Raw genomic sequence first — 7,660 nt, forward strand, 5'->3', positions numbered from 1 at the left:
CCCTTTCGTATACTTTCTATTAACTTAAGGTACCCCTTTCACATACCTAGTTTAGAACTTTGCATACATTTTACTGCTGTAATTGCACTATCTTTAAAATGCCAGTGAATAAATCACAAAACCAGAACGTTTTCACAGCCACAAAATGCATCTGTTGGCCCTTTTGGACCCGCTTTTTACCGACCGAAATGACCCCTACCCTTTCATACACTTCAACAAGTGAAATCACCACTCTTTCATATCAATGACCCTGAAGCCTGAGAAAGGTACTCATTTCGGGCGGAGCCTCTCCGTATAGACCATTATAGGGAGTACCTCCCCTCGGGATCAAACCCTAACAGGTACTCGCTTGTAATGGGACGAGGTTGCACTTAGGTACATTAGAATAAATTAAACGCTTGAATGTCACAAATTTAGGATTTGTTTTGAAGCGTTTTGGGCTGGTTTTGCTATTCTGTCTTAAGGTTAACAAAGAACAGTAAAACCAATCCAGATCGCTTCAAAACGACAGAGGAATACAAAATACAGCAAAGGTAGTGGCTCTGCAGTAGTGGGGGCGGGGGGGGGGGGATCAAGGTTTTCGCTGAGCGAAGCTAACCGAGAAGGAGTCCACCGCTCGGCTGGTGATTTTTTTCTTCTTCATTTTTTCTTTTCTTTGTTCTTTAACTGTTTCACCCTTTCTTATGCTTTTTTGCCTGACTAAGGAGCCTGATCCTAGGCTACACCGCCCATCTCATATTGGAACCTTTCTCTCTTCCGAGTTAGACAAGTTGTTTTCTTGGAAAAATATTCCGGTTGAACGTGCTGTGTTGCCTTCCAAAATAGAAAATACATTGAAATTAGAGCCAGGCTGCTAAAAGTTACAGACAGAAATTGCCAACTATCAACTTTATAGTGCCTTGCACTTGAAAGATCAGTCAAAATAACTACAAATCCATTTAAAACATCTCCTTCTCAGTGATCAGGTTGAACGATAAACTCCGGGCTATCAATATACAGAACGAAGCGGAACTGAAATAATGCACTTTCTGTCTAGTACCATAGACGAACAATGACGTTAGTTAAAACGTTTTTCTCCCTCATTTGACATTTGCCAAAATTAGCCCTATATTTATACGCAGGTTTGAGCAACCAGCTGCTTTGCTCGTTTAATGATGGAGGTTTCAACTCATCTTGAGGAAATTGTTTCATGGGTATAAAGAACAGTAACTCCATTTGTATTTGAAGCCCTTTTATGTGGTGTTTGGTGCCCGCTAGGCAGCCCCAATACACAGGACACCCAACAACCGAATGTTTCCAAATACGCCAGAAGTGTCTTAAATGGTTTTCTCTATGCTTTAGAAGCCTGTTTGGTTAATTTGAGTTGCCATAAAAACTATTTATCATGTTCGGATGTTTAAGGGGAACTTTGGTCGTCACGAAAGTCTTAGATGGCTTTTTCGTCTCATCCGAAAGTGTTCGCTACCCTTATAGGTCCCGGCGGTAAAAAGTTTCAGGACATCAACGAGCTTTGCTCTCATTAGAAAATGAAAGGGGAAGTTTTGTCCTTATACCGAAATTTTTAGGAGACCTTTTTTAACAATAATCGCAATATCTTGGTATCAAAATGTGAATAACACAACCTCCAAAATCCTAGTTAAGATTAGGAAATCTCCGAATCTTTAAGACAAATGGAACGGTTATCCAAAATTTTTCAGCTTTTCTCCAGCTTTAGAAATTTCAAGGCAATATTTTAGGGGCACCCAACGGGAATATGGTTCAAAACCTCTTAAACATAGCATTGTTAAAGGTATTTCAGTATTTTAACGCTAGGTATAGGCATATTTTTATCCCCTAAAAATTTTTCATCCGTTCGGATTTCCTAGCTGAAAGTCTAGTGATCTGAAAATTATAGGGTTTAAAACTTACCTTTTCGAAAATTTCAGCCAGAAAAAAGGCTTCCGAAAGTTCTAGGTGACCTTTTTAGGGTAAAAATCCTTTAAAAATGGGCAATTATACCCTTTTTTAGATGTTCGAAAATCTTAGGAGAGGCAGGTAAGCAAGAAATTTTACAACAAATGTTCCGAAAATTCTAGATCTCAAATCGTCCTTCGAACAGATATTTTCCGAAAATTGACGTTGGGTGCCCCTGATATTTGCTCCTTTGAACAGTTATTTTACAGGAAAAAGTCGCTGGGTGCACATGAAGACAACTACATCGAGTTCATGTATTTATACTGTATTGAGAAAGTCTCATTCTCAATAATTGTCAAAATATTCTCACGTCTTCTTGTCTTGTTTCTTTAATAATAAGGACGGTCAATTCAGATTTAAACATTCTTTTAGCTTAAAGCTTCAACAAATTGAAAGCATGCCATGGGCTACTCGAACGGTTCTAGTCCTGCCTGCTAAGGCTACCCTAACTGCCCTCAGCTCCGCGAGTTGATTTGCTTCCGCAAGATGAGTTCACCAAATTTTAAAGATAGTTCGCATAGAAATGGTTGAATGAGAGTTTTCAGAGGAGAAGTCCTTAATTACTTAAGCGTGGGAGACTGTGTCTTGGGTACCGGCTTGACCACATAAACAGAACCTACAGTGGCCCCTCACTACAGTGTTTTATCGAGGTTCACACTTGGTTTATATTTTCCAAACGGAATTTAATTTGACTACTTCGGCGCTACCCCAATAATCGGTAAAGGAAGAAGTTTCTTACAAGTATTTACAATTTACCTCTGCCAGGCAGCCATTTACACATGTTTAATTTGTTACACATAGAAGCAATAAAAAGAACAAAAATAATTTTTCGTTTACCTACCAACAGAATCAACTCCAAGGTTAATAGACCGACAGCTAGCGGAGTTTACACTGTAATTGATCGCAAATGGCCCGGTACTTTATGAATGATCCACCGTGTTATTTGCCTTCGGGCAGAAAACGTCATCTAGCTGCAGCAGAGATGATTATCATTCACCTGTTTAGATAACGTCAAACCTTTAAACGGACACCCTTGACAAGAAAAAAAGGGGCCGGAAATAAAACTGGTCTATTACGGAAATGGTTGTGTGCGTTTGACAAAGGTCTGGATTAACTGTGGTTTCTTAATGTTTCGTTTGCTGGTTTTCGACCAGATAGAAGAGCAGTAATAAAGTTTGCTGAAAACAATAACAATAACAGGAGAAGTAATGTGCTTTTATCTATTAAGTGTTCAATTCTTTTGTATTTGTATAAGTTTTTGCAGGCAGGTGGAGACTGTTTTAGTAATATGGTCATTATAAGTAAGGGACTGGTCAATATAGATGCCAAGATCTTTCGGCAACACTGACAGGTACGATATGGTTTTACCAAGAATGCGAAGCATTGTTTTCTTTTATGGTCGATCGTTTTCCTTTTTTTTCATTTTTAGGAAAAAATATTTCACGTTAATTTATATTTTTCTGTGGCTGTGCCAATTTTTTAAAAATATAAAAAGTCCACCTGCTAAATTTGAGAGTTTCCGGCTTTGTATTCCCGGCAATTTTCTTGTCACTCTTAAGAAGAAATAATGCCTCTGTGTTAGAAAAGTAAATTGCAAGCCGTTTTCAGTAGATATTTGCATTTTAAAAGATGAAGCGGAATATAAATGCAAATGTTGGTAAAGCTATAGCTCAGACGTGTGTTTTCATCTTTTATCAGGTCTCGCACAAAAAAATTTAGATGTGTAACTAGCGTAAAGAGTAAGACGTGTAATCAAAAATTTATATTTCTATGTTATTTAACTTGTGTTTCAAGGAAAATAACGACCTACTTCCATACAGATCGCACAAAGGTCTAAACATTTGTAAAACTTCAACCTCATTAAATTTTGGAACCTGAACATGGCCAAGATTAGAATATTCGCGACCTCCCGCCGAGTTACCCTGGAAGAGGGTGACTAACTAAACAAAAATATAATCTGCTCGACCGGATATGCGACTTCCTTAAATTGTATTCTGTCGCTAGGTAAACCATTCGGATCTATTCGAAACAGCATGGATGGAATTTACTCCTGAGCCATTTCCTTAACTCCTACGACATTTTTTTCACTTCCCTGAAGGTTTTCTTTTCCTTTCTTTTCTTTCTTGTTTCTTTCGTTTTTGTTTTTTTTTTTACTGATGACATACCGTATTGTATTACCAACGTGTGACATTGTAATATAGTGCCAACTGACAGCTTTTCTATTACGAATATTTGACAAGGAGAAACTGACTTTAAAACACTAATATTTCACCAATATTTCACATGAAACCTACAAAGTAGGTATCATATTTCTTTAGACTTGTGTCGTGGCGCGTTAACCTTTTTCTCTACGTTAACTGGCTATCCATGGAGATGGGACTGAAAAGATACCCTTACCCTTACACAGATCAAATGAATCAATTGTCACATTCCTTTCATTCAAAAGAGATTTGATGAAGAACACGATTCTTCAGAGTTCTTTCTTCTCTTAGCTATTGAAACTGATATGTAAAGTACTGTTTTATAACACGAGGTTAAAACTATGGCAGGTGTTGTTTATTACGCGGGGGCATAGCGTGAGTTTTTGGTTGTGTGCGCACGAGAAGAAAACTCAGAGCGACTAAGGCGTTCCAAACTGGTTTCATGCTCCCCCTCCTTCCTGAATTTCCAAGGAGCATTTTCAGTAAATAAAAAAGAAGAAAAATGCAGCTTTAGCTTTTTCTTTTACTTTATCTCTGGTGTCAGATCGGCAAGGTACAATTTGTACGGAAAAAAGGGTAAAACAGTGACGCCATCAAAAAAGTTACAAGCAAGGGGCGATGCGTCTTCCCTTCAGACGGACAAACAACGCTATCAGTATCCTTGTACTTGTGCATCTGCAGAATTACAAGAGAGCTCGATCTCTCGTCCGTCCGTCACCCCACTATATAGCGTTTCTTGAGATCCGTTTATGGAATAATAAAAATTTCCCTTTGTGTGTTATTTATCTACGTATTTCGTTGCTGTTTTTTCTTCTTTGCTACTATTCTACCTGTCTCCACTGTGTTAAAAAATATTTTATGGCTAGGCGTTAACATGAAAACGTTTGTTGATTTAGCTCCCAGACATCCGTGTTATCTTAATGTATCATCTTAATATGTAACAATTTCTTTTCGTCTTTCCTTTAGCCATCGAAAAATGTAAAATTCTGTGGCTGGATGTAATAATAAACATATATGACTGGTCCCGAAATTCATGGGTAACAGCAGTGGACTGTTACCGTCTGACGTCATAGATTTGTTTGTGAAAGGTTTGAACCCAGGTGTCATTTGAAAAGTAGGTTGAGTTTGATTGTCCAGGTGAACGTAGTCCTGAAAAGGACTGTTGTTGTTGACAGTGACTGACGTTTCGACAACCTGTGCGGTAGTCATCTTCAGAGTCAAAGTGAGTTGTATCACGTCAGTTGATGGTATTATACTCTGGTTATTGATCTGATTGGTCAATTACGTCGCGATGTTATTGGTCGTCTGTCAGACAATTACAACACGGACTTTGTTAGACGGAACACTCACAGTAACACTGATTCCAACACTCAGACCAACTCTGGCCCTGTTACGACAGCGACTGAAACTATTGCACGTATATTACAACCTTACAATATACGCGTGTTGCACACAAACCGATAACCACTTTACGGCGACTGCTCACTAATGTCAAGGATGTTTGTCCTTTATGCAACCTCGAAATTCAATCTCTACACACATGTTAATTACCTGTAGTGTATCCTCTTCGTTTTGGACTGGTTTCTCTAACTGGTGGCACGAAAAATTTAATCAAAAACTGACTTTATCTAAAAGCACTATTTTATATGGTTGGCACAAAGAGTCAAATAACTGGGAAGTGCTTAATTACTGTTTGATTGTCGCCAAATATAATGTTTTTGCTACAAGCGTACGCAACGGCGTCCTGGACTTTGACAGTTTTCTACTGCGTCTCAACAACAAAATTGATATTCTTCGCACCATAGCTCTTAGATCTAACCGCTTATCGCAATTCAAAAAAACATGGGCCAAACTTCCTTAGATATGTGAATGCTAGTGTCATTTCCATAATACTTATTCCTTTACTGCTGTGCTGTTTCACTTTTTAGGTTTGCGGCTTTTCAGGCTTCCTACATTGGTGAAACCGGCAGAAACCTAAGCACGCGAGTGACTGAACACAAACGCGCGACGAGGAATGGTGACGTCAACAATCACATTGCTGAGCACCATTTAAAGACGAAACATCGAATTGACTGGGACTCTGCGACAAGTACAACGTATTCTACAGACTACTATCAACGTCTTACTTTAGAAAGCTGGTTTACTAACTTAAAACAAACGCCACTGAATCGTAGCCAACAGTTAACAGCGCCGTACAAACGACTTATTGAAGAGATCAAGCAAAACTAACTACGAGAGAATGACACAATAACGATAGACGACTGTTTAACTGTGACAATGGACGGATCGAAACGCACCAATTACTGATTACGAGTCTTCATAGCCAATAACATCACGGCTTAACTGACAGACGACCAAAACATCAAGATGTAATTGACCAATCACATCAATAACCAGAGTATAATACCATCAACTGGCGTGATACAACTCACTTTGCCTCTGAAGATGACTACCGCACAGGTTGTCGAAACGCCAGTCACTGTCAACAACAACAGTCCTATTCAGGACTACGTTCACCCGGACGATCAAACTCAACCTATAGATTTGTTTGTTGTATTTTTTGTATGGTAAAATCTTATTTGAAAAATACTTTGCTAGTCACTTCAAAGACCTAACTTCACAGAGGTCAAAAAGTTTACAGGTGGATTCAAATTAACTTCAAAATTCTCTTGTCTGTTAATAAGAAGCGTGATTTTCGATCTGGAAAATTTACAATAGGCTTCGTCCTTGCCTCATGCGACAGAATTTTTTTGGGAAGACGATTATAGAATCTTTAAAATATTTTTTAGTTGTATCCCGACGCCAATTAATAGGAAAATACAATAATGCAAAATGTCGCAACAAAATTTGAACAGACATTGAGACATTTAAACAGACATTGAGACATTGAGACATTTAAAACAAGAACACGAGAATCAGCTCAATGTCCCTGGCTGAAATTTTGACGCGTAAAAAACGTTCCTCTACCTTCTTAAACTTGCTGTTTAGGGAAAAAGGTGTGGCGAATAACTACGAACTTTCAGGCCCGAAGGGAGAAGGGGTGCGATGGGTGTGCTCGCACCCCCGTCCCCCTTCCCCCACAGGCGCCAGGGTCCACCTTTTTATTGATCAAATTCAAATTCTGTTCTAATATACTGATTGTGTACTAAAATTGAAAATGCTGTAAAAAAGGTCACAAGCCGGACTCACCCTCTCCACAAAACGTGTTTTAGCGTTAATTCGTAAAGTATAAAAAGGGGATTTAGTGTCCCTACAAAACATTTTTTCATAGCTCAATAAACTTCCCTTTAGCCGGAGTTTGTTTGCCATAGTTTTCTCGTGCAAAGTGTTGGATCTGTATTCAGTGTTATTTTAACAGTCGGCGAGATGAGATTCGCCGTCAGCTTTGACATGCTGGACCTAGCTCTTTGCCTTTGCTTGGTGGATATTAAAACTCCTCTTAAAGCTATAAAAACTCTTGTTACTGTTAGCTTGAAGCTTGATGCAGGGACCGCGCAACAGTATTA

The sequence above is a fragment of the Porites lutea genome, chromosome 10 (genome assembly GCF_958299795.1).
Source record: "Porites lutea chromosome 10, jaPorLute2.1, whole genome shotgun sequence".
In the NCBI taxonomy this organism is placed as follows: Eukaryota; Metazoa; Cnidaria; class Anthozoa; order Scleractinia; family Poritidae; genus Porites; species Porites lutea.